At 46.3% G+C, this 27,897-nt stretch overlaps 1 protein-coding gene across 2 annotated transcripts in view; it reads left to right on the forward strand.

Annotated features, from left to right (window-relative positions):
• The first annotated feature begins 1,215 nt into the window (after window positions 1–1,215).
• DAAM1 (dishevelled associated activator of morphogenesis 1) overlaps window positions 1,216–27,897 on the forward strand; it is a 113,580-nt gene continuing 86,898 nt past the window's right edge. Inside the window, exon 1 of one of the 2 annotated variants that reach the window (XM_075614798.1) lies at window positions 1,216–1,366. The gene's annotated coding sequence lies outside the window, so the exon portion shown is untranslated. Of the gene's footprint in view, window positions 1,367–3,655; window positions 3,710–27,897 lie in introns of those variants that run through there. The other variant, XM_075614799.1, reaches the window with a different exon arrangement.

Raw genomic sequence — 27,897 nt, forward strand, 5'->3', positions numbered from 1 at the left:
AGGTTACTTTCTTCAAAGCTATCTGACATCTCTCATCGGTATGGCATTCAAATGCTAAGCATCAGAGGCCAAAGTAGGTAGTCATCTATGGGTTGTTTACACTTCCTGCTTTTACCCATTAGAAATCCTGAGATATGGTAACTGATTGGGGCCCAGATTTACTATAACATGCTAAGTAGTAACAAAGGAGGAAAAGGTATGATTAGGTAAACAAATGAATGGTGGAAAATGCGGAATACCTTTTACACTACCTCTAAATACACCATACGCAGAAACTATGGTTTCAAGTCAAGTTTACCTATTCGTGCAAGAAGAAGAAAAGAAGAAAACAAGTTACATGGCAGCTTAATTACTTAATAGCTCATAAGATCCTAGATACAAATATGAGCTCGCAGAACAGCTGCACATTCATATTTTTAAACAGCAAATAAAATGAAGACTTTCCCATAGCTTTGATATATTGTGCATTACTAGTAGAACAACTTGCCTTCACTTTTTATTTATATATACATTTCTAGGGATTTGGAAAAAAAATTCACTAGTGTAATACAGGCAGTCCTCGGCTATCCAACGGAATCCGTTCTGGAAGTAGCGTTGGATAGTGACACCGGTGTAAAGTGAGTCCCATGTTAATCAGTGGCGGTGAGCGTTGGATAACGCATTCCGGCGTCAAAAACGGCCCATAGGGTTGCATTGTAAAGCGTTGGATATGCCATCCGTTGTAAAGTGAAACGTTGGATAGCGAGGACTACCTGTAAATACATTTTCGTGCAAGATAAGCAAACAAAGAATGTGTTTCCATGTGAAAAAACAAGAAACTTTGAGATTTGGTGGTCTAAATACCAGTTTAAAAATGAGAATGTATCAAAATAATCTCATTCAACCATCTAAATAAACAGCTCTATAAAATAAAAATATATACTGTTAGACTGTCACACTAAAAAACTGTATTTCGCTCAATTCTGAATGATCTATATCCCAGGACTTCAACGCCACTAAGGGGCAGGCTTGTTTGGTGGAAAACACGCCTCGCCGCCTATTGTCAGCCAGCAATAGTATTCTTTGCGTGTAGATAAGATGAACACACAGAGCTGGGATGCTTCCCTGGGAAATGTAGTTCTCCGAGCTACAGCAACAAAGGGCGTAGACACGGAAACAGACTACAATTCCCAGAGCTCCGCGCGCGTTATCAGCAGTCCATGCGCACAGGCAGAGAGTTGTTACATTGTGTCCTATCACACCAAAGGGGGATGATGTCACCTGCACACTGCAACACAGCGGCTAGGAAGGAAATGGTTTAAATAGCTCCTATTGTATGCAGATTACACGCAGGGTTTTCTTATTAATAAAGCATGGGATTGTCCAGGTAAGAAATTATAATAATAATACTCTCCCTATTTTCCTTGAGACCGCGAGTAATGTGATTGAAAGCGAATGTGCTTTTAAGTTTCAGTCTGCTTCCACAGCAGGATTAAATAAGGTACATATTAAACCAGTCCTCCAGGTTATGGGTGTGACAGGAAAGGGCTCCGATGGTTGCTGTGTGCTATAAAACGGTTTCTCCTAAGACGCAGTGAAGTGGCAGGCTGGTAGAAGTGTGTTGTTACCAGAGATTTGTTCTCCTAACACGTTTTTGTAATAAAGGAATGTCTGCCTTCTGTTCTGCTGAAAGGGGGCAAGAGATCCAAGCCTCTCATTTGTTGGGTTGCAGATGTCTTTCTGATCTGCTGCTCTCTTTGCATGGAACAGCAGGGATCATTGGATAACAATGGATCTAGCCCTGAGTTTTTTTTCTTTTCTTCTGACATGCATTGTTTTTGTTGCAGAAATATCATACATATGTTCCTGCTTGTGTGTGCACAGAAGATTGAAATGTGTAATTAAGAGGAGTGGGGGCACATTGATTAAAATACATTTATCTAAACCGATCCATGTACAAGAGTATTTTGTAATCTGGGTGAGGCCACGATTACATTGTATAGATTTACCAAATTATTTATATTTCGGTAAATATACTCTAGGCACACACTATTTATTTTTTTTAGTACAAGGATACTTAATGCAGGGGTGCTCAACTCCAGTCCTCAACCAACCCTCCCCCCCCCCCCAACAGGTCAGGTTTTCAGGATATTCCAGCTTCAGCACAGGTGGCTCACAGTCCCTGCTTCAGCACAGGTCGAAGACTGAGCCAATGATTGAGCCACCGGTGTTGAAGCAGAGCCTGAGCCACCTGTGCTGAAGCTGGGATATCTTGACACCCCCTCTCCCCCCCCAACAGGTCAGGTTGAGGATTGGGGTTGAGCGTGTCTGAATTAATGCATGCCTTGTGGTGTTGAAAGTGTTAATGTATTATGTTGATCACCCTCCACTGGGGAGTTAAGATCCTGTGCTGATGTCTGCTTTTTAGCACCCTGTGTCTGTGGGTATCTCCCTCCCTTACTACACAGTATATCCTGCATGGGTAGAGACAGGATCATCAGGTTTTCACAGTGATAAACTTCACTTGTGTTAACCCATCCCCTCCCTCGGGCTATGGTGGTTATGTGCCTGCACCCATCCCTGTATTCTAGGATTACACAGCTGTGGATTTTCCTTTTTTTATTTAACCCACTGCTGGAAGGAACCTCTATTTTTGAGTGCTATATTTATATCCATATGTGGATCAAGTTTTTAAAGGAATTCTTTGCCTATGAAATATGGGCGATGTCTAAAGGTTGCTCATGTTCACATATAAGCAAGTCAAAAAAAAGTCTCAATGTTCAGATCTATACGTGTCATTGCTTTTGTGATCATTGCTATGAAAATCTGATATATTTAGTGAAAAACAATGGTACATTTGGGATGCACATCTCGATTCCAAGTCTCTTCAGCTGTAGGGTAGTGTAAAAATTACTCTATGTAGTGTATTATATTATGAGACCTAGAAATGGCATGGCCTGTAGTTGATACAACTTATATTGGAAGAGACATGCCATATAATGTGTATATACACTCATTTTTAGATTGCAAGCTCTTTGGAGTACTTTTTTGTTATATGCTGTTGTCCTCCCTCCCATATTACTCTGCGGAATATGTGCCCACCGTACAATTAACAGATTATAATAATGTTGTATAGAGACATGCCATGATATTATGTACGTGTATTCAACTGAGCCACTGATTGCGTCCCCTGTGCTGAAAACCTGACCTGTTGGTGGCCCTTAAGGACTGGAGTTTGCCACCCCTGATGTAACGAGATGAGATGCAGTCAGGCCAACTTGGCAATAAAACCCTATATACACTGTATGACCCTATACACTGCATAACCCTATCTCCATAACTCTTGTGTTAGATCACAGAGAGAAGCTGAATATAGAACAACAACAAAGGGGGGAAGAAACAACAAAGCCATGTCCTGCTGGCCGCTGGTCAGTGCTGACAGGGGTTGAGTTTGCATTCTGACACAGCTGTGTGTTAGGTGAGAGAGAAGGATCTGGCTGCCTGCCTATCAGTCTGGGAGAGGGGGGGGGGGGGCTGGGCCTGCTGTTACCTTGGCAACCTGGCCTGACACTGTGTTCCTATCTGCTGGCTGCCTCTATTGAGGCTGAGGGGGCGTGGCTGCGGGGGGGTGGCTAGACTGCAGGGAGTAGCGTTGCTTTGCTCCTCCCCCCCCCCCCCCAGTCCCAGGCAGTCTGCAGAGAGCAAGGAGAGCAGCACAGGCAGAGAGCAGGTGAGGCTGCTTCTTCATTACCTGTATTCTGCACGCCCTGCCAATGCACAGTGTCCTCCTGCTGCAGGAGGAACTGTGTGAGGCATCTGAGGCAGGGCTGCCTTCTCTTTGGAAAGCTTCTAGATTGCAAGCTCCTAGGGGCAGGGATATGGTCTCAGTTTGTAGTAACATATGTACTCTTGTTGTCATACAATGTTATTGTGTCCTCCCTCTCACATTGTACAGCGTTGTGGAATATGCTGGCGCCATATAAATAGAAATAAACTAATAAGACCTATACTGTATTTGGGGTTTCCCTCTGCCTCCCCTCCCTACCCCCCCACCCCCCAAAGAAAATGTCATTCTTAATTTAAAGGAGAAATCCAAGCAATATCACACGTGTTTTATATCGGTACTGTAGTATTAGATACTACCTATTTTTAAAAACAAATTAAACAAATTAAACTAAATGCAAATTTTTTAATGAGTTTTAATATACTGAGCATCCTTTGATTTCTGTAGCAGGCTTTAGCCCACTTCCCCCAGCAGTGCCAGATCTTTGTAACACTTTCCTGTTTGTGATCATTTGTTGCCAATATTCCCAGCAGCATGGCTGCAGAATGTAACAATAGATAATGTTACCTTCGTAATATAATAATGCATTGTAGCTGCTGAGTTAGGATGCGATGAGGGTGGGCGGACGCATGCTGTATAATCGCGGCCTGAAGGATTGATTTGAAACTGAAAGGCGGCCATTTAGTGAACCCTGGAAAGCAGGATCTTTGCTGATCGATCACAGGAGGGAACAAATTGACCTGCAGCTTAGGTAATCAATTCTCAATAAAGGTAATCAAAGTCTGCATATATTAAAACAAAAACAAAAATTAATTTTTTTTTAAGCTGCTGGGATTGCTTCTTTAATTCTTTAATGTTATTTAAATGATGGTCATAAAATGAAGCTACTTTAAAATCATATATAATAAAATCTAGTTGTACATGTTGGGGAGTTCTGTGCACAGGCGATCCATGTGATGTTACAGTAACACACTGACTACACACATTCATGTCTTGAGTTGGATCCTGCTGTTCTTGGACAAATATTGTCAGATGGGAAGCTTTTAGGACCAAGCATTGAAAGGTTTAGCAAGTTGACTTTATCAGCACTTAGTATAATTTTCATTTGTCAGACAATTCCACATCCTAAAATAATTGACGCAGCTTTTCTTGAACCCTTCCAATGAACACTGGCGTTGAACACCGTGGATATGCTGAGCTTAACACTTTCACTGATCATTGAGAAAAGGCGTTGGGCCGACCGTTTTCCAAGCAGTTAAATGGGGCCCCAGTTTGCAGCGATCTGCTCTGTCTCCCTATCACCAAAGGCATAACTCCAACACAGTATCTCAAATAATAGCTTTCTTGCATAGAACGGACAGGGTATGCATGACTGTACATAGAAATTTTGCAAGTACAATGTGCCCCTGCTCCGTGAAACTGACTATATCATTTTGGTGCCGGAGGTAAAGCGACTTGCACAAGGAGCTGACACCAGCTCATTCAAACCAGTTTCACCCACTTCAAATGCAGTGACCATTACTAGTGCACTACTCCGACATCCCAGTTATAATCTATAATGTAGATCAGCTTCCTTGTGGTATAATTATTATAACACAGGGACGTGTGTTAATTGTTTAAACACTCTGGGTATCTGTGCCTTTTTGTCTCTGCGATACCTCTGTTAACACTGCATGCTTTTTGTTTTTTTGTGTCTTACTAAAGGGGAAATAGAAAGCAGAGGATAATTGGAGATGGATTTATGAAGTTTGCTGTTTCCTGCTCCCAGATTAGAAAGCTCTGTTGAACGCAGATAGGGCCACTGCACACCCAAGAGGGGAGAGACCACTGACTGACTGAGAAAATTGGACATCTGAGCGTCCAATGTGTTAGTTGTGTACTTGACATAATGAGCATGTTAATATGTAGCACATTGCTGTGTTCCTGTATTTGGCATTGCCAGTTACACTCCCCTGTTTATTTTGACCAAGGACATCAGACGTATTTGCATCCTTTAATCAATTAGCTGCCAAAGGGCTTTAGTCAACTGCACATCAAACAGACAAACAATCCTGTCTATAATTAAAAACGGGATAGTTTATTTTCACGTGTTTAACCCCCTGAATGCTGGATAGTCCAGCAGTGCATTATAGATTCAACTAGTGCTAAAAGGGTACTAATCACGCATTAGAAACCCGCATGACTTTTTGTCATGTTTAATTAACGTTGGGATAGTTACCTGCAGTAGAATACCTTGATGCAGCTCATCAGTAAGGTGCATCTTCATCCAGTGGTACCGGGCATCTCCTTATCCGTGTTCACCAATGTCCTGTTTGCATTTAATGTCATCGGTGTCCATGTCACCGCTGTTGGGGACATTCGGGCATTGGACATGGCATGGTGCGCAGAAATGCAAAGGGATTGGGTCCTGCTCTCTCTTTCCCCGGGTGTGTGTGTGTGTGTGTGTGTGTGTGTGTGTGTGTGTGTGTGTGTGTGTGTGTGTGTGTGTGTGTGTGTGTGTGTGTGTGTGTGTGTGTGTGTGTGTGTGTGTGTGTGTACACTGCTAATGTGTGGCGTTTGTTAATAATGCTCCGGTATACCCAGGTAATGCGTCCTCCATATATAATCATTATTTTGGGAAGCAGGCGCCTGGTGAGGCTTCTCTGATGACATTGAGTAACCTTCTTTGGTAAAATCCATAGTGATCTCATTGGTTTCCCAGAGTATTACTATACTGAAAATTATTAAAGACCAATGTATTCCCCGTGATAATTGCATTAGAACCACTTTGGTTTTCAGGAAATCTCATCTTCCGCACAGGTGGCTCAATCAGAGGCTAAGGCAAGCTGCCCCACGATGGGGCGAGGCCCGCTGCTAGGGGGGGCAGCCGCGCTGCGCCGACTTACTCCTGCTCTCAAGAGAATTGAGATCAGGACTCGCGATGGAGCGCTAGGCCACGCCTGCTGGTGTTTCAGCCAATGAGGGCGAATCTGTCTGGTGACATCACGGCCATCCCCCAATGAGGATGCCTTGAGAGGGGGCTCGCGTGAGCGTCCGCAGGCGTGTGGAGGCTTAGGAGTTTTCAGCCGAGCGCCAAGCTGTTTTTTAGCGCGCTGTCGGCTGAAAACCTCCAATGAGAGTGGGGCTGCGTCAACGTCACGGCGCCTCGACGTCAGTGCGTCGCGGGCGATTGGCCCAGCGACGTCACTGCCCCGCCACCCTCAGTCTCCCCCCACCTCCGATCGCGGACGCTGGCTCGCCTGTATGTGCGTGGAATCGCACAGCTTCTGCAGGCGAGCATCAGGATCCGCGTGGTTCATCCAGGCTCCCCCCCTCTATGGCCCTGGCCTTAGTCTTTGACTGAGCCTCTGATTGATCCACCTGTGCTGAAGCGGGGATATCCTAAAAAAAACTGACCTGTTGAGGGTGCTTGAGAACTGGAGTTGTGCACCCCTGTTCTACAACACATTACAAACCATGGTGCCTCTGTCTCTTTCAGCATTTATATGGTTAAGTATGTTTACAGTGTGTTCCTCGTGTGTTTGGTATAACTCAAGTTTTTACATAATTTCACATCGTCCAAGGAACACTTTGTACAAATGTCGTATGATTTTTGTCCTTTTAACCTTGAAACTTATTTGGTGTTATTCCTAAAATACGGGTCTGTAGAATTTTTTTTTCCTGTGGCAAAACTGAGCAGATGTTGTGAGTTTCCTATTGAAATGAAAGAATTTCTGTATGACAGACGATGTTACCATATTTTGGTAGTTTTTTAAGGCTATTGGCCCTGAGAGGCAAGTGTAGTCCTGTTCTTGTTTTGCTTATCACATGGAATGTACGGCAGTCAGACAGCATAGAGACAGGCTGCATTGCTCATCTATTACATTTCTTTAGCCAAACATTTAAATTATTTAGGTTGCATTTCAATGGTAAATAGGAGGGCACAGACCAGTTCATATTACTGCTGTTTTGAAACTTCCATTCAAGTCATGTTTTCAATGTTATTCCAAACGCCCTTTGTTAAACATTCTTGTTTCTCCACACATTTCAATGCTTTTCACCCCATAATATCACACCCCTATATCACCCTATAATTTCTATTGCACAATGCAACAGGAACAATTTTTTCCTTACAAAAATGATTACACTGTTTTTTTCCCCATTGTGAATACACACACACACATTACACACACACACACATTACACACACACACATATTACACACACACACACACACACACACACACACACACACACACACACACACACACACACACACACACACACACACACACACACACATTACACACACACACATATTACACACACACACATATTACACACACACATAACACACACACACACACATATTAAACACACACACACACATATTACACACACACACACACACATATTACACACACACACACACACATATTACACACACACACACACACACATATTACACACACACACACACACATATTACACACACACACACACACATATTACACACACACACACACACATATTACACACACACACACACATATTACACACACACACATATTACACACACACATATTACACACATATTACACACACATATTACACACACATATTACACACACATATTACACACACATATTACACACACACACACACACACACACACACACATATTACACACACACACACACACACACACATATTACACACACACACACACACACATATTACACACACACACACACACACATATTACACACATATTACACACACACACACATATTACACACACACACACACACACACACACATATTACACACACACACATATTACACACACATATTACACACACATATACATACGCATACATATATATTACACACACATATACATACGCATACATATATATTACATATACATATATATTACACACACACACACACACACACACACACACATACACACATCCAGTTTATTTAGTTAATCTTGGCACTGTAGCATCAGTTTGACGTTTTGAAAGGCAGGAGGGACTTTCACCCCCATCTAAAGCGAGCGTTACAAATGCTGCCCAGCATAAGGATACTGTTGCTAGGCTGGTCAGAGGTCCCGTTGGGTGGTGCTGATAAAGGTGACGGTGGAGGTCGGCGCTTATTATTGATTAAGCTTCAACAACGCCGCTGCATCGATGTGGAAGATGATTGGATAAGTGCACCTACAATCCAAATGACTCTGTAATGTGACATGGACGTCTCCCGCCCTGCACATCTATAGCTGCTCTCCATGTGCGCTCTAGAGACCTACAATTCAAGAGATCTGAACATGATTCGAATGGTAAAGACTGACCAAATAATTTGCAGGAAACCATTTAAGCCAGGAGTGGCCAACTCCAGTCCTCACGGGCCACCAACATGTTCGGTTTTAAGAATATCCCTGCTTCAGCACAGATGGCTCAGTCTCATTATTTATTTTTTTTGCTCCCATGTATGACAAGGCTGAATGATGTGTTCTGATAAACAGCTGGCCATGTTTCTGTTGAACCAGCAGAAGGACTATAATCCAAAGGGCACACGTCCGCGTTCATTACAGTCCCTCCTGTTCTCTTTCCTTAGGGAGTGACACTATGAAGCAATTCTGATGTCTGGAATGTGCAGATCTGGAATCCTGCAAACCGGGCTCGTGCGACGTCCTGTTCAGTAATAGACATAGTTATCAGAATGCAGGCAGATTAAAATATCTAGCGGCACAGATCAGCGCCCAGAACTTGCACTGGAAATGACGTGTATGTTCTGTTGCTACTTTGAGTTTGGGGGAAAACGCTGGGTTTTTTTTTTCTATTTTGGTCTAAAGAATACAGTCAGAAAAAATATTTCCAAGTTTTCTAGTAACAATAAGATAATCCATAACATAATTAACTCCATTTTTAGTTTTTTTTATATTTTCTAGAGCAGTGTTTTTCAACAAGGGTTTCCCGGGCCTCCCTGAAGGGTTTCCTGCAGTTTTCAGGTCATTTGAAAATTCTACCAAATACAGACAAATTTACAATGCATCTGATCTCAGACGCGCTATTAGAGATGGTTGGGGTTCCTTACAATGCATCTGATCTCAGACACGCTATTAGAGAGGGTTGGGGTTGCTTACAATGCATCTGATCTCAGACACGCTATTAGAGAGGGTTGGGGTTCCTAACAATGCATCTGATCTCAGGCGCGCTATTAGAGAGGGTTGGGGTTGCTTACAATGCATCTGATCTCAGACACGCTATTAGAGAGGGTTGGGGTTCCTAACAATGCATCTGATCTCAGGCGCGCTATTTGAGAGGGTTGGGGTTCCTTACAATGCATCTGATCTCAGACGCGCTATTAGAGAGGGTTGGGGTTCCGCAGAATTGCACAATATAATTAAAGGGTTCCTTACCCAAAGGTTAAACCACTGTTCTAGGGGCTTAGAGGAGGTGGCTTATTCTCTCGCTTTCTTCTTGCATAACATTTCTGCTTCTTCCATTTCATGATCAACAGTAATGGCGTCACTCTGTATGGTGCATGTAATTTGCAGTTTGTACTGATAAATTGTTACTAAAAAAAATTATTGACATAACATTTTCCCCAGATGCCATAGAAATTCTCATCTAAGCGTCCTCTTTTCTTTTATTTAAATTGCATAGGGACATGGTGGTGTCAAAAATTACGTTTCTTGTCATTGTCCTCTCCCAACTTCCTCATTCTTGCAAAAAAGATGCTTGGAATTTGACGGCAGGTCGGAACCACTGACCCACCCAGTCTGCATACTTTCCTATCTGCTGTAACAGCTCAGGCCCCACTTTGATCCTCTCAACAGCGTGTGACCGTTCTACCGTTCCGGCATCAAACCTGCTTAAAGGAGCACATTCAGCCGTCGTGCGCGGAGTATGCATGTGGCCTAAGCGGGGTCTCAGGAGGAGAACATTAATTTCTGCTCCGGGGACCTCTGGCTTCCTGAGGAAGGTGCCACCAGTACAGACCCTTCCAGGGGAAACAAAATGGAGGTTATAATCCGTTGCAGCTTCCCATTGGCCCGCTTGGCACAATGGTTTTAAACCTCCCATGAAGTATGGGCCGCATCTTCTCAAGTGCGTTTTTCAGGAAGCAGCCTCTCCCCTGCCCCTCCCCCCCTCCCCCTCCCGGCTTCCCACCTACATACTAAAAAGGGGTGAAGGAGGTACTTTTGATTGGAGGAAGTTTGTATCTGTAAGAATGTAAAAACAGCCATCATTTCAGTTTTTACAGTGGCGAGAGAGTTTGTGAACCCTTTAGGATTTTCACATATTGCAAACCTAAAATGTTGTTAGTTCTTAATCTACAGTAAGTCCTAATAATAGAAAAGGATAACCTGATCAAATGACACATGATACTTTTTCAACATTTATCCATAAATGATTCAATATTGATGTGTGGAAAAGTATGTGAACCTTTTAGATTCCGTACCTGGCGGCGCCTCCTTGAGCAGCAATGACTGCAACTAAGCGTTTCCTGTAACTGCTGGTAAGTCTCTCACATCCATTTTTTTTGAGGAATTTTGGCCCATTCCTTCTTGCATAACTGTTCAACTCATGACCCACTTTCGCTTCAGCTCACGGACGGGTGGCCTGACATTCTCGGCTTGAATCTCCTGATAAATGCAGAATTCATGGTTGTGTCAATGATGGCAAGCCGTCCAGGTCCCGAGGCAGCAGAGCAGCCCCAAACCATCACACTCCCACCCCCATGCTTCACGGTTGGGATGAGGTTCTTCTGATCAAACGCAGGGTTTGGCAAAAAAACAAACATGCCATTTCTCATTGAGGCCAAAAAGTTCTACCTTTGACTCGTCTGTCCACAGAACGTTGTTACAGAAGTCTTGTGCATCATCTATGAGCTCTTCGGTGAACTTCAGACGGGCAGCAATGTTCTTTTTAAAGAGCAGTGGTTTCCTCCTGGCTATCCTATGAGCACCATTCTTGTTCAGTCCTTTTCTGATAGTTGAGTCATGAACACTCGCATTAGCCCAGCGAGAGTGGCCTGGATGTTAGCCTGGTTCTTTATGCCTTCCCAGATGATTTGCTGGTTTGTTCTTGGAGAGATATTGGTAGGACGACCGCTCCTGGGTGGCGTGGTTGTGATCTTGAACTTTCTCAATTTGTAGACAGTGGATTGGTGGAGCCCCAAATCCTTAATGATTTTGTAACCCTTTCTAGATTGAGCATCAATAATTGCTTTTCTGAGGTCCTCAGAGATGTCTTTTGATCGTGGCATGAAGTGTTTTAGCTCGCCTGTATGGTGAAGACCAAATTCACAAATTTTCTGAACATTATATAGGGGGGGGCCTCCCAAACTCACCCCTGCAGATTTACCTAATTATTTAAACACCGGATTCTAATCATCTCTTTAATTTAGTTGGTAAAACCAGGGTTTCACTTAGGGTATGAGCCAGACTCTTAATTACTAATTGTTTGTCTAATTCATACATCATTTTGTTTCAAATACATAGAATTGGTTAATATAAACCCTATGGGATATTTAAGAAAAGACTGGTTTTGATTTCAAGAAGGTTATCCGGGAGAAATTATGGAATTTCCGTAATTATCATTGGGGTTCACAAACTTTTTTTTTTCTCGCCACTGTATAAGAAAGAGCTCCCCTTTTAATGTTTCAGCATGTTACTCTTGTTTGTGTTCTGGAATGGATATTTTTTATTGTGCTGTGTAGTCAGAATGTTACAGTAAGTTTAGGCACGAACACAAGGGCATTTCAGTGAGGACATTGAGGAATTATTGAGTGACTGCAGTGACGAGCAGTTTTTTTTTTTGTGCTGCAGAATTAGACAATTATTCCTATTTAAATGGTGGTGTGGCCGAAAACGATGGAAGAGATCCCACCTGTTAAGTGTAACCCCCCATTCCCCAGCTATGAATGGTGTCGCATCAAATGGTGTCATAAAACGTAATTGCTCAGTTTTTCAGCCATATACAGTAGGTGGCGGAGGAAAGTACAGTATAGAAATGGGCGCGGGGTACTTTATTTTTTTTATTATGTATGTTATGGTGGGTAAAAAAAGTGACAAAAACCCTCCACAGCAAAGCATATAGCAAATGGAAATATTACTGTATATTCATTTGCATGTCTTAGGCAGTCTGCAACCCCGCCTTTCACCATTATCACCCAGCACTTCCACTGCAGCAAGGGATTCTGGAGAATGACATGCAAATGAGCACACAGTGCCACCTTTTGTCTCAAGCTCATATTACATGAACAACCCTTGGGCTAAGGCCCCGTTGCACGCGTCCGCACGGCTGTCTTACTTGCCGGCGGCGCGTGCAACTCACTGCACCGCGATCTGCAGGAAACTTTTTCCCGGAGCGGGGGGGCGTGGCCAAACGGGTCAGGGGCGTGGCCAAACGAGTCGGGAGGGGGGCGCGGCCATTGAGCCCGGGGAGAGGGGTTGAGGTTGTGGGTCCGGTAGAGGGGGGGGGGGAGGGTGATACAAGGGGACAGATCTGGTGCTGTAAAGTCCTCCCGCCCCCCCCCCATGTGTGAGAGATGATGGGGAGATATGTGCCGAACGCACAAAACACACACACAAGCAGCTCTCCTCCCCTCCTCCCCATTGGCTGACTCGTGTACCACGTGACGCGTCAGCGCTGCAAAGCACAAGGAGGTTGTAGCTCCAGCAGGCTGACGCGTCACAGTACGCAGTCAGCCCTGCCGGAACGAGGCAGCGGGGACAAGGACCATTCGCATAAGGTGCTGGTGGCCCACGGCCGCGCACCGCCGGCCGCAGCGGGACCAACGCCTTAAGCCAATGCATGCTGCTTTAAACACAGCTTTTAAACATGACCTGGAATGAGATGCAAAGTCAGTAAACCCACTCACAGACTGTTTCGGCCTTGTGGGTCTCTTCAGTGTGAGGTTGCTTGTACTGGCTCTGCTTGTTTGAGACTGAGTAGGTCTTCACCACACATTATTAAGGTTATGCTGGGTAAAAAAGTGACAAAAACCCTCCATAGTAAAGCATATAGCAAATGGAAATATTACTGTATGCTCATTTGCATGTCTTAGACAGGTCTGCAACCCTGTCTTTCACCATTATCACCCAACACAGCACTTCCACTGCAGCAAGGGATTCTGGGGAATGACATGCAAATGAGAACACAGTGTCACCTTTTGTCTCAAGCGTGTGTGTGTGTGTGTGTGTGTGTGTGTGTGTGTGTACCCTGCTAATGTGTGGCATTTATTAATAATGCTCCGGTCTACCCAGGTAATGCGTCCTCCATATATAATCATTATTTTGGGAAGCAGGCGCCTGGTGAGGCTTCTCTGATGACATTGAGTAACCTTCTTTGGTAAAATCCATAGTGATCTCATTGGTTTCCCAGAGTATTACTATACTGAAAATTATTAAAGACCAATGTATTCCCCGTGATAATTGCAGTAGAACCACAGCCGTCCAAAAACAGTTCACATATACTGACATAGGAGATATCTTGACAAAACGCGTGACAAATAATAATACTGTACTTTCAGGGATTCATCACCTAGTAGGCTCCAATCCTAGCCAAGTCCGGAGGTACTTGACTTGTTACCCATTGAAAAGGATGCAGGGGAGACCCCGATGCACCGATTCATTGAATCTGCCCAACCGGCAGGTTCTCAAAGGGAGGAAAGGCTGCAGTGTAGGCAACCCTATGAGGGCAATGGGTTTAGGCTCCGGTAGGGGCAACCCTATGAGAACAGGACAGTGTTGCATCCGTCTCCCACAAACTTGGTGCCTGTTAGAGGATCAGGAAACATATATCTTAAGATGGGCCATGATACGAACTTCAAAACAAACAGTGATATGACTCATCTCATTTCATACCACTTGAACACTATTTACAGGACAACAGGCTTCCAGAACAGGGTTGGACTATATCTATATCTCTCTCTCTATCCTGTGTACTTCCTATAGTGATGTCACAAGGGAGAAACGGGAGGGGTGACACCCTTAAGCCAGTTAACCTCTTTATAGAAATGGTAGCCATCCAAGAGGGGGCTACACAAGCCATTGTTCCCTGGTTTATTTTATGCACACACACTTGTGTATTGCACCAGTGTGTGTTATAACAATATAACACACATATATTACATTTTTTCACACATACACTGCTTCAGAACATATTGGCACCTTTAAAAATAATAAGTTCAGGATGATAATGTGATCAGGGTTGCTTCTTATTGTCCATTAGTGTGACCCTCCTAATTCCCAATTCTAGTTGTGCACACTCCGGCCAGGCTGCTGGTAAGAAGCCACTTCCTCCCCTCTGTACTCCCTGATGAAACGTGGCGGGTCCATGAAAGGTGTTTTATGTCCGTTCCTTATAATTGTAATATTTGCTGGCATTTTAGGCTAGATTACATACTGCGGTCCTTTCCGGCAGCAAAGGCATAAACAACCATTTTCATCACAATACCTTCATTTTGTAAATTTTTCCTCTGCGCTAACTCTGATTTACGACATTGTTGTTAATAATAGCCCTCGTGGGGGCCATTTTAAAAGAAAGAAAGAAGCTTGTGCTCTGTTTTAGAGTAGGGTTTCTAGCTATGAATAATTTAAGACTCTGTTTTTTTCCCTTCTCTTTTTGTCCACCTCCCCATGCATGTATTTAGAGGACCGGAGTCCTTTTTGACTATAAATGGAAATTTACACTACTGTAGAAAGTTTAATTTGCAGCCTTTGTTTTTGGAATAATAATAATACCGTATTTTTAATTTTTTTTATATATATATATATATATCCTATCTATCTATATCTCGCTCTCTCTAGCTCTCTCGCTCTCTCGCTCTCTCGCTCTCTCTCCAGCTCTCGCGCTCTCGCGCTCTCGCGCTCTCTCTCTAGCTCTCTCGCTCTCTCTCTAGCTCTCGCGCTCTCTCTCTCTCTCTCTAGCTCGCTCTCTCTAGCTCTCTCTAGCTCTCTATATCGCTTTTCTCCCAGTGGGACTCAAAGCACTTCATAGTTACAAAAAGGGAATAAGAAAACATTTAAGGCTATAACTGACCAAACACAAGGAAAGATTCAATACAGGATGGGATGGTTCTGTAGCTATTAAATGCCATACAGGTTGTGGATCATTAATTAAATGCCTGGGTAAGCAGGTAGGTCCTCAGCCTGTTTTTATAGATTCCCAGAGAGGGGGCCTCTCTAACTGTACAAGACAGACTGTTCCAGAGAGTGGGAGCAGCGTGGCTAAAAGCTCGGGCCCCTAGGCAAGTCACGGGGATTCTGGGAACTGTTAGGAGTCCTTCACCTGCAGATGGAAGTGAGCGAATGGGAGTGTAGGGAACTAGAAGCTCTCTCTGCTAGCTGGGACCCTGGTTATGTAGGGCTTTGAGGGTTCAAATTGCATCAGGGAAAAAAAACCTGTGAGCTTCCCACTTATTCTACAGTCCAAGTATTCCTGGTGTTTTAGTGCAAATCTATAATGTCCTACAGCTTGGTTAATTTGCGTCTTCTAAAGCTGCATTCACTGTTAGGACTGCATTTAGATTGATAGGTTATTATTGTATTTTTCTTCTAATTGCAGAATACACTTTTTATTGTATAACTAGCTGAGAGACCCGGCGTTGCCCGGGATGTAAATGCGTAATAGGTAGTATTATTTATAAATCGTGGAACAATAGGTGAGTATTTGTTGTAAAGGTTGGATAATAATGTTGAAAAGAAAGATGGAAGAAAATGTAATACGATGTTGTTTAAAAATGGTTTATTGTAAACACACCACAGTAATATGTATATTTTGGTGACATAAGTGATGTGAAAATGTGAGGCGTGTGTCCTGCTAGGGTGTGAGCGTGTGTGAGGCGGCGGGTGGGTGTTCAGTACGGGTGGCGCGTGGGTAGTGAGTGCTGGCTGTGGGTCGGGGTCCTGCTAGGGTGTGAGGCGGCGGGTGCAGGTGACAGCTGGTCAGTGATATTGTTGCGTAGGGGCAGGAGGCGGCAGGTGTGTGTCGAGTGTGTGGGGTGGGTGAGAGGCGGCGGGTGTGTGTCGAGTGTGGCAGGTCTGTTTAGTGCGTGCGGCGGGTGTGTGGCGCGGGGATGTGAGCGGTGGGCGGGTGAAAGGCAGAAGTGCGGGTGGGCGAAAGGCAGAGGCGGGAGGGCGGACGAAAGGCGTTGAAGGAGGGGAGGTGAGGTCGGAGGGGTGGTGGGTGGTGGTGAGGGGAGGTGAAGGGGGGCGGAGAGGAGGTGAGGGGGGGGCGGAGGGGAGGTGAAGGGGGGGTGAGGGGAGGTGAAGGAGGGGTGAGGGGAGGTGAAGGGGGAGAGGTGAAGGGGGGGTGACGGGAGGTGGAGGGGGTTGCCGGGAGGTGAAGGGAGGGGGGGGAGGGTGACGGGTGACAGGAGGTGAAGGGAGGGGGGGGTGACAGGAGGGGGGTGACAGGAGGCGAAGGGGGGGTGGTGACAGGAGGTGAAGGGGGTGTGAAGGGAGGAAGGGAAGGGGGAGGTGGAGGAGAGGAAGGGGGAAGAGGGAGGTGGGAGTGGAGGGGAAGGGAGGTGGGGGAGGAGGGGAAGGGAGGTGGGGGAGGAGGGGAAGGGGGGAGGGGGGGAGGTGGGGGAAAGGGTGAAGGGGGGAGGTGGGGGAAAGGGTGAAGGGGGGAGGGGTGAAGGGGGAAAGGGGGTAAAGGTGGGGGAGGGGAAAAGGGGGGAAAGGTGGGGGAGGAGGGAAAGGGGGGAAAGAGGGGGGAAGGGGGTGGAGGGGGGGAAGAGGGGAGAGGGGGGATGGGGAAAGGAGGGAGGTGGAGGAGGTGAGGAGGGTAAGGGGGGAGGTGGAGGAGGGTAAGGGGGGAGGTGGAGGAGGGGAAGGGGGGAGGTGGAGGAGGGGAAGGGGGGAGGTGGAGGAAGGGAAGGGGGGAGGTGGAGGAGGGGAAGGGGGGAGGTGGAGGAGGGGAAGGGGGGAGATGGAGGAGGGGAAGGGGGGAGGTGGTGGGAAGAGGGGGGAGGTGGTGGGAAGGGGGGAAGAGGGGGGAGGTGGTGGGAAGTGGGAAGGGGGGGAGGTGGTGGGAAGGGGGGGGAGGTGGTGGGAAGGGGGGGGAGGTGGTGGGAAGGGGGGGGAGGTGGTGGGAAGGGGGGGGAGGTGGTGGGGAGGTGGGAAGGGGGGGAGGTGGTGGGAAGGGGGGAGGTAAGGGTGAAGGGGGGGAGGGGTGAAGGGGGAAAGGGGGTAAAGGTGGGGGAGGGGAAAAGGGGGGAAAGGTGGGGGAGGAGGGAAAGGGGGGGAAGGGGGGAAAGAGGGGTGGAGGGGGGAAGGGGGTGGAGGGGGGGATGGGGAAAGGGGGGAGGTGGAGGAGGGGAAGTGGGGAGGTGAGGAGGGTAAGGGGGGAGGTGAGGAGGGTAAGTGGGGAGGTGGAGGAGGGGAAGGGAGGAGGTGGAGGAATGGAAGGGGGGAGGTGGAGGAGGGGAAGGGGGGAGGTGGTGGGAAGAGGGGGGAGGTGGTGGGAAGGGGGGAGGAGGGGGGAGGTGGGGGGGAGGTGGTGGGAAGGGGGTGGGAAGGTGGGAAGGGGGGGGAGGTGGTGGGAAGGGGGGGGGAGGTGGGAAGGGGGGGAGGTGGTGGGAAGGGGGTGGGAAGGGGGTGGGAAGGTGGGGGAGGTGGTGGGAAGGGGGTGGGAAGGGGGGGGAGGGGGTGGGAAGGGGGGGGGGCGGGGGGAGGTGGTGGGAGGTTGTAAGGGGGAGTGAAGGGAAGGTGAAGGGGGTGAAGGGGGGTGAAGGTGGGGTGGAGGGGAGGTTAAGGGGGGGGGTGGAGGGGAGGTTAAGGGGGGGGTGGAGGTGAAGGGGGGGTGAAGTGGAGGGGATGGGAAGTGTAGTGAGGGGTGGTGGAAGGGAGGGGAAGTGTAGTGAGGGGTGGGTGAGGGGAGGTGAAGGCCGCTCACTCACCCGTCCGGCAGCTCCCACGTGGATCTGAGGCTGGAGGCAGCGTGTTGTGGCCGCTCCCCCGCTGAGTGTAGCGGCGCCGGGGGGGGGGGGGGGTGGAGGGGAAGTGAGTGAGGGGAGGTGATCACTCCGCTCCCCCGCTGAGTGTAGCGGCGCCGGGGGGGGTGGATGGGAAGTGAGTGAGGGGAGGTGATCACTCCGCTCCCCCGCTGACTATAGCGGCGCCGTGGAGGGGAAGTGAGTGAGGGGAGGTGATCACTCCGCTCCCCCGCTGACTGTAGCGGCGCAGTGGAGGGGAAGTGAGTGAGGGGAGGTGATCACTCCGCTCCCCCGCTGAGTGTAGCGGCGGCGGGGGGGGTGGAGGGGAAGTGAGTGAGGGGAGGTGATCACTCCGCTCCCCCGCTGACTGTAGCGGCGCCGGGGGGGGGGTGGAGGGGAAGTGAGTGAGGGGAGGTGAAAGGGGGTGAAGGCCGCTCCCTCACCCGTCCGGCATCTCCCTCACCCGTCCGGCATCTCCCTCACCCGTCCGGCAGCTCCCTCACCCGTCCGGCAGCTCCCACGTGGAGGGGGGGGGGGGTGAAAGCGCGGGAAACAGGAAGAGGCGGAGCCTCCGGGACCGGTGGGGAAGAGAGCGGGAGATGTGCTGCTAATGTATGTAACAGTGTGTATGTAACAGTGTGTGTGTGTGTGTGTGTGTGTGTGTGTGTGTGTGTGTGTGTGTGTGTGTGTCCGTCCTTTGGCCCGTCACTCCGCCTCAGGCCAATGAGAGGTGTGGGGGGCGGGCCAAGGGGGTGGTGTGAGTGTGTGAGGCCAATGAGAGGTGTGCGGGGGCGGCCGGCCCAAGGGACCAATGAGATTGCCGCTAGGGACACCGGACATCCAGGCAGGCAGGCAAACATACAGTGCTTTCACTAATATAGTATAAGATTATGTATTTTATGTTTTTTAAAGATCAGTCATAAACCCAGTCTAGTCTCCTCACACCCATTTATCTTCTCTTTGAGCGATTTTAAACCGGAATATTAATAGTGAAATGACACCTTTTTTTGGCAAGGATTTTGTGGAATTATTAAGTTGTCATCTATGGGGCCTGAAAACGTTATTCTTATTTTAACTGAACATTATGATTTCAATTTTATTATTATGATTATTATTAATTTATTCCTTGGAAATGGCAAAACCGTGTAAGGAAGACGTTCCTTGGAAAGGTTGATATTCACCTTGACCGAGTATGACTGCAGCTTTGAGAAGTGGGATACCAGTTTGAATGCCAAGGGGTTAAACGTAGGCGCTCGACTCCTATCCTAAAATGCCCAGAGCTACTCATTCTCGTGACAACTCTTGTCTGTGTGACGGGCCTTCAGGATCACGCAACCCAAGAATGCCAAGCTACTGGAGTATCCTTCTGTGTTTATTGTAAACAGACACGACTATTTCCACATGAACTCATTTGCTTCTTAAAATGGGCAATGGGCTTGGAGCCCCTTTGACAGCGGAGTGTTATGGGAAGTGTTAACACCACCATGGCAAAGTGTGTATGAGAGGTCCAGTTATATTTCCATATCTTTTCAGGTTGTTTTATTGTTCATGTTCAATAGTTTTCCCTATATATATATATATATTTATATATGTATAAATTTGTAAACACAGTATCTAATGCTCTTCAGTGTAAATAGTGCAATTTTGTAAGCAAGTAGCAGAAGGTAAATGATCACCCCCTGTAAAAATGAAATTCTAGTTTAGATGTTTAAATCTATAATCGCCATGGCAATGGAAACTTCTGCCACAAATGTAACTTTCAGGTTGACAGAACGGAGGGGGGGGGGAATACATGTTAACTAATGAAATGGTACAGCATGTCCCCCCTCTATGCTGTGATGTCCCGTGAACAAATAATTCATGTGAACTCCGTCCATTTATGCAATTACATTTCCTAGATTTATAAAATTGTTGTTCCTTGGTAATGTTTTATGCACAGCCCTAGTCTTTAATGCTGTGTCCAAATACAATTTGGAGACTATTAGGACTCAGACCTCAGATCTCTCAGACTTCAGTATTTAGAAGCAAGGCACTAAGGCCGAGTCCACGGTCCCTGCTGGCGTGCTGAGGCGCGCTGAGGCGCAGGGAAAGCGGGTGCTTTCCCTGGCCTTGCGGTTGCTTACCGCAAGCGCTCTCAGCAGCCGTCAGGGGGCGGTCCGGGGGCGGGCGCGTCACTGGCCGGGGGCGGGCCAGTGACGTCACGGAGCTGGTTCGCCCTCATTGGGCGAACCGCTCACGTGACCGGCCTGTCTCGCCGGCAAGCGGGGGAATTTTAAATTCCCCCAAGACCTGCGCATCCGCAAGCGCACGGAAGCGCAGGTGAGCCCCTACTAAAGCCGCTCTAATTGCGGCTGTAGGGGCTCAGTGCTGAGCGGGAGCGCGCGTCAGCACGCTTCCGCAAGCAAGCAGCAAACATGGCCGAGGCCTTAGGCTGGAGACATGGTACTGCAGACCGTGCGCAGGCGTCCGCATGCTGAGCAAACAGACTGCCTTAAGGCAGTGTTTGCGGGCGCGTCTGCGCGGAAGCAGGAGGGGGCGTGTGTTGCGTGAAATCAGTTTAACTGATTTCTCAGCGCGACAGACCGGTCACGTGAACGGTTTGCCCACTGAGGGCAAACCAGATCCGCGACGTGAATGACACACCCACGGACGACGCGGGTATCATTGCCAAAAAAACGCATCCGCTTCAAGCAGGTGATGTCACGTCGCGCACACCTCTGAACGGGCGAAGGCACTATGGACCTGGCCTTAGCATATAATCGCTCTGTTTGCGCATTTGAATGGGCGTAAAGGTGCGTGCTCAAGTTTAGCACCATTTTGTGGATCCTGCCTTTTTGTGTTTTAAATTCCGTGTTTTATTATTGCGAGGTTGTGTTGGTGGAAAGTTTCAAACTTTGATCTCATTCCTGTGCTATAGAAATATTAAAATTCACCTTGGTCCTTCCTTTCAGAACGCTTGGTATAGTGCAATATCCATCCCAAACATTCCAGCACGGACATGGAGCATTAACACGGTTTGAGCTGGTATGACTCAAACTAATTGACTTAAAGTAATTTTTTTCACTCCTGTACCACACTATAGCTACAGGTGTGATAAAGAGTTGAGACCGAGGCCATTCCATTTTCTGATGGGCAGAGGTTGGGGAGTAAGGGGCTTTCATAATGACCTTGGGTAATTCCCTTTGCCAAACTCCGTGATAGCCAGCAAGAGAGAACTTTAGTAGCCATTTTCCTAATTATTTCTTAATTGCTGTTGGGTTTTAGTAGTCCATGCTTTATATAATTAATAGTGTGTAATCATTTCCAGTAATGCCGTATATTTTCAGTGGGTTGGTGGCACTGAATGGTAAATTGGCTTTAACCATGGTCATGGGCACTGGCTTCCCATTCATCACTGCTTGACTTCAGATATTGTATTCTGTGTCCTATCGACATGTCTGGGTTTCAAATGGATCTGTCCTAGCGTGCAGTGTGTGTGCATCAATGTTAATTTGTCCTGTGCATACTAGAAAATTGAGGTCAGTTAGACTTTTGTATTGTAGCTCAGACTAAAAACTGGGTCACACAAATTGCCTCTGGCTTGTCACTAAGTATTTGATACAAAAGCAGGCTGCAAGTATGCCAACTGGTTACCAATCCTTAATCCGGAGCTATTTACTGAGCAGAATGGTATAAAGAGCATGGGGTGTAGGTTTTCTTAAGTGATATTTAATCTTGAGTAAACATTGACCACCCCCTACGTTCTACTTCTTGTTTTCTTTGTTTGCGTATAAAAACAAAATGTTTTTTGGGGGATGGTGGATCTTTTTGTTTTTCTTCTTTGATTTTACTGGTCTTTCATTTATTGGCATGTCCATTAATCATCTAAGCAGTGGTAATGACACAATATTCTTTGAGTAACATTTATAGCGCAAGTAAAGGCTTTTCATGGAGTGTTGATATATTACACTTGGAGGCTTTGTGCCTTGTGAGCTTTTATCTTTTCAAAGAAAGTATTTTAATATCCATTCAATATCGCCTTTTATCTTTATTTTGTTGACATAAACCGCAAACCCTGTAGCTTTTCTGGTGGCTAGAAAGCGGTGATTGAGTTTTTATAGAATACCTTTAGTCCCAAAGTGGATGCATCTGCCACTTTATCTGTTTTCTTTTATTTATTAACTTAATTTCGCTTCACCATCAGATAATCTTTGCTGCCTTGGCAAATTGGTTTATGTGCTATTAAAAAGGCATTGTGTGTTTTATTCATTTTAATTTTCAACTGGTATCAGTTGTTTGGAGGTTAGTGGCTCCTCCTTCCAGGGTTTAAGCTCACCCCACCCCGTTTTTTTATTTTTTTCCATGTACCTGTGCAGGACGGGTCTATTAAGACCATCCTCCCTCCAGCAGAGGTAAAGTAGAATTTTCACAGTTAGTGCTAGGACCTGCATACTGGTCATGCCGTGAAGTGGCTGCAGGCTTATAACACTTTGGCCAAAGGGTTTAACTAAATGACCCTTACTCATGAGAATACTAACATTTGAAGTATTTAACTATGTATTTTGTCACAATGGATGTAGTACAGGAGGGCCCCGGGCATGCAGCAGGTTCCGTTCCAAGGGCCCGCCGGAAAGCGTAACCGATGATTTTCAGCGTGTCTGTATTCGCAGACTGTCAATTCCCCCTTCTGCGCATGCGCAACCTTTGTTCGGCGTGCGCGTAACCTTCGTTCTGCGCATGCGCAACCAGCCTCTCTCTCCCCCAGAACCCCCTCCCCCCCCTGCTGTATCGGGTATTTTTGTCTTTTGTTGTAGACATTTGTCCAAGCACAGTAGCACTCCTTTCGGTGTGTGGGGTGTGTGGGGGGTGTGTGGGGGGTGTGTGGGGGGTGTTTTGATATTCTGTTTCACAGACAATATGTGAAGGCAGACCTGTCTTGAAACAACGTGTCATCTCTTTGCTCGTGGAATAGAACTGGTGCATGCAGTGACAAAGAATGAAATCATAGGTAATAGAACAATATTGAATATTATAGTTGACTAGTTGGAATGGCCACCACCATGCAGTAGGTGATGTTCCGATGGATCATAGGTCTTATTCTTATATTGGCGGTCTGGTTGATGCTTTATGATGGATATGGGGGGAAATAGTGCACTAATGGCGCTTCTGCACTGTACTAAGTTTGTCTAACCCAGGGGTGGCCAACTCCAGTCCTCAAGGGCCACCAACAAGTCAGGTTTTCAGGATATCCCTGCTTCAGCATAGGTGGCTCTGATAGAGCTACTGGTGCTGAAGCAGGGATATCCTGAAAACCTGACCTGTTGCATTTGAGGAGGCATTAATTGTGGGACTTAGAATCAGGGCATGCAGTGAATCACAGCCTGTGTTAACTGCTATGGACTTGAATGGAATGAAACGTTGGATCGGGGTGCGATTCCCTGCATCGCTGCGTAGTGAATCCTGACTTGAATGAGGAAACCGGTAACGTTTCCGTGTAGTGTTGTGCATGGTCACCGTCAGGGCTGCAAACCTTGAGGACTGCAAACATTGTTGACATTTCACTAGCCAGCTGGTGTAAGTAGCAGCCAGCACATAGAATCTCCCCCACCCACATTAACAGGTTTTTTAAACCATAAATAAGCATTAAATATTCAAGTTATGTCTACTGAGTGGATTTAACCCCCGGGCGAGTAAATATTGGCCCAAGCAGCACACGTTTGGTACTAGGTGGCGAGTAGATTTTTTGGTGATTTGTCAACCACTGTTCATATCCATTATATTTTCTGCTGGTGTCTTTCTTTAGATGAGCAAATATTTTTGGTGCTTTGTGTGTATGTAATAGGGTTATATGTTATCTCTATGCCTATAAAGTGTTTATAAGTATATCATTGTTTGAGATTAGGCATGTGACCTCCACTCTGTGTTTCAAAGTACTTTTCACATGGTCACAGTCTAAATTTAGTTTGTCCCAGATAGGCAGCAAAAATCCCGTAATGAAATAATTATGCAGAAGACGTGTCTGAGAGTCTAAACAAATGTGTTTATGTTTTATATATATATTTTTTTTTAAAGAGCCTTTTAAAGGGTAAGCATGCAGAAAGAGTAACCACTGATAACTAATTCCTGCTTTGGACTGAGACGTGATATAATCAGGATAATAAGCGGCTGAATGTTTTTTGTACTTTCGGAACCATTTGTTTCACAAATATTTGCTTTCTTGTGACTCGATGCTGTTGGACAACGTGTCATCACCTTTAGTTTGGAGAAGCAGAAAATACATTGTGCAAGAATGGCGACTGGTAATTGAAGAACTGCAGTGTCTTGGTCTGCAATTCATGATTTCTGATGAACATTGGAAGTAATGTCCGTTCTTTAACAACGCAGAGTTTTTATAGAACACACAATCCTGGGAAGGAAGAAGACGGGTCTCCAGTAATCTTGTCGAAACAACATGTTTTAGTTGTGCAAAAGGACAAGCCCAACATTTTGGTCCTAGTGTGGACCTTTGTCAAGCCAAAGGTCCACACTAGGACCAAAACAATGTTTTTCTTTTGAATTACTACAATACTGCACCGACACACTTTATTCGAGCAAATACCCAGTATGTACCTGGCAGATACCTGGAATGCGCCGCTCCTCACCTCTGACAAGCCCCGTTGCATTTGCCTTCCCAGCCTGGGTTCATGCCTGGCTGACGGGCGGCTGATCTGTTAAATGATAATGATTAGGATTTAATAGGCTGCAATGCTTCGCGTGTCTACCAGATGGCATAAATTCATGAATTGTAATGCAGTGTATATATATATATACTGTGCAGTATTGCAGCCAGCGGGAATAAAATGCTTCAATCCCTGCCTGGAAAATACCTCAATGCACTCGGGCAGAAAACAGTCACAAACCTCAACACACGCGGGTATACCCGAATTCGTGGGACTAGCCGAGCTCGAATAAAGTGTGTCGCCAGTGTATTTGTTGACAAGACCACTGGAGGTGCTGTCTTTCTTTCTTTCTGCTATACCCCAACTCGCTTTCTGAGCACACCCGTGGCAGCACCTTCACTGTAATTGTGAGTGCACCTACCTTCTCCTTTACTACACCAGCCACATACACTGTTTAATATAACATCATGACTTATCTGTAATGTAATCTGCAGAGATGAAGGCACCAGAGCTAAAAGTGAGCATAGGGAGAGCATGTAGTCCAAGCAAAACTTTACCATGAAACATACTAGATGAGAAGGAGCCAATATCCCCCAATATTTAGTGAGGGTGTGCAAGAACCATCTGTCAGAGGCATCCTCTACAAGCATGCACGCGGCTCATGATTTGGGAAAGGAACCGTGTGGATTTCTATAAATCCAACAGCAAAACGGATGGAATTCATTAATTTCTTTATTGCCTTCTTACTGCTTTCAGTTTTACTGCCAACTGGGAAATAAATATGGAAGCCTTTGTTCTAGATCTCAGGTTGGGAGATATGAGCCTGGCGAGCCTGAAATTTACAAGCCCTCTTAGTGCAGTGTTTAGGAGTTGCACTGGTCTTGTACAAGTGTAAGTGTACGGCCCCTAGTGCCTGCGCTGCACGTGCCTGCAAGGCTGGCGGTGCGCGCAGCCGAATTCCACGGTCTGCTGGGGGAAGGACAAGGGGTGGGGGCGTGCCGGCGACCCCCCTTGCAGCGGGCCCGGCCCCATTGAGGGGCGGCTCTTGTCCCATGGCGGGCGCTGCAGTAGCCAGCAAGGACCAAGCCTTAGGCCGCGTCCATGGATTGTGCTTGCGGGCGGAGGCGTGCTTCTGCTCGGCACTGAGCCCCTACAGCCGCAATGAGAGCGGCTTTAGTAGGGGCTCGCCTACGCTTCCGCAAGCGCGCGGAGGCGTAGGTCTTAGGAAAATGAAAATTTTTCCCGCTTGCCGGAGCGCAGGGCCGGTCACGTGAGCGGTTCGCCCAATGAGGGCGAACCAGCTCCGTGACGTCACTGACACGCCCCCGACACACCCACAGACGGCGCGCTGTCTAAGGCCAGGGAAAGCACCCGCTTTCCCTCAGCCTCAGCGCGCCTCCGCCCGCAATCAGGAACCATGGCCGAGGCCTAAGTCTGTTGTAGATTGTGATAGAGTTGAAGGGAATACCATGATCGGAGCTTTCTTTGTCATGTGTGGCAATCTCCTGAAATACATGAAACCCGCTTACGTGTGTTTTTATTAGTTACCTTGTGTGGTGTAATTACTTTTCACACTCTCTTGAGATTGCAGTCGGTCGATTTTGCATTCATTATTTGCAGGTGGCCAATGACTGGTTGTTTGAACATTGATGTGAACCGTGTGTGGGGAAACATATATAAATATGTACAGTATACAGTCACAGCATTTGTTATTTTTAACATGCTCAAAGAAAATATTTTGGTTTTCAAGATAACGATACGTTGCCCACCTCTGGACTTAAATCTGCTAATACTGTGCGTGGGAACTGCAAAAAAGTGTATGTTTTTGTGCCTGATGGAAAAAAACAATATATAGTTTACCTAACAGAAATAGAATAAAAATACATACTTTTTTTTAATTTTTTTTTTTACCGCATTAAAAAAACTCTAAAATATAATTATCCATTTATACATCCCAGTATTTTTTCGTTTCTTAGAGTACTTTCAGCTCGTTCAATGTCTTATCACACCTCTACCCCTACAATTTGTGATTTTTTTTATTTTATTTTTCATCCACACTTTGGTTTGGGAAAAAAATTGATTTAAAGTATAACTTCTGAATTATCCTGTGGTTTGAGCTCAGTGTTTTTTTTCACATCGCTCTTTACTTTCTGTGTTTTGTTCCTCGTGCTCTTTTCAGCATATATTTTTTTTTTTTTTTTTTTTACCAAACAAGTTCCTCCCTAAAAGGAAACAAGCAACTAAACTGAATAAACACCGGGAAACCGAATGTATCCTGTACACCTGGATACAAGAGGAAGTGTCTGGCTACACAGTCTTTAAACTCCCTCTCCTGAGGGTAGAGACTTGAAAGTAAATGTATCTGCAATACTCTCGGACTTATCCGGAATTCCTGGTGTAAAATGTAATATGCATCCAGTGTTCATACGTTGGGGAGTAATGTAGCTTACACTCGGATTGCCATGTAAAGTGGTTATGGATGTGGGATGGTATTTGGCCAATCTTAGTCTGCTTTCGGGTGACTAGGATTGCGTGGGTCTATGGAAATGTTATGGAGACGGG

The sequence above is a fragment of the Ascaphus truei genome, chromosome 9 (genome assembly GCF_040206685.1).
Source record: "Ascaphus truei isolate aAscTru1 chromosome 9, aAscTru1.hap1, whole genome shotgun sequence".
Taxonomy (NCBI): domain Eukaryota; kingdom Metazoa; phylum Chordata; class Amphibia; order Anura; family Ascaphidae; genus Ascaphus; species Ascaphus truei.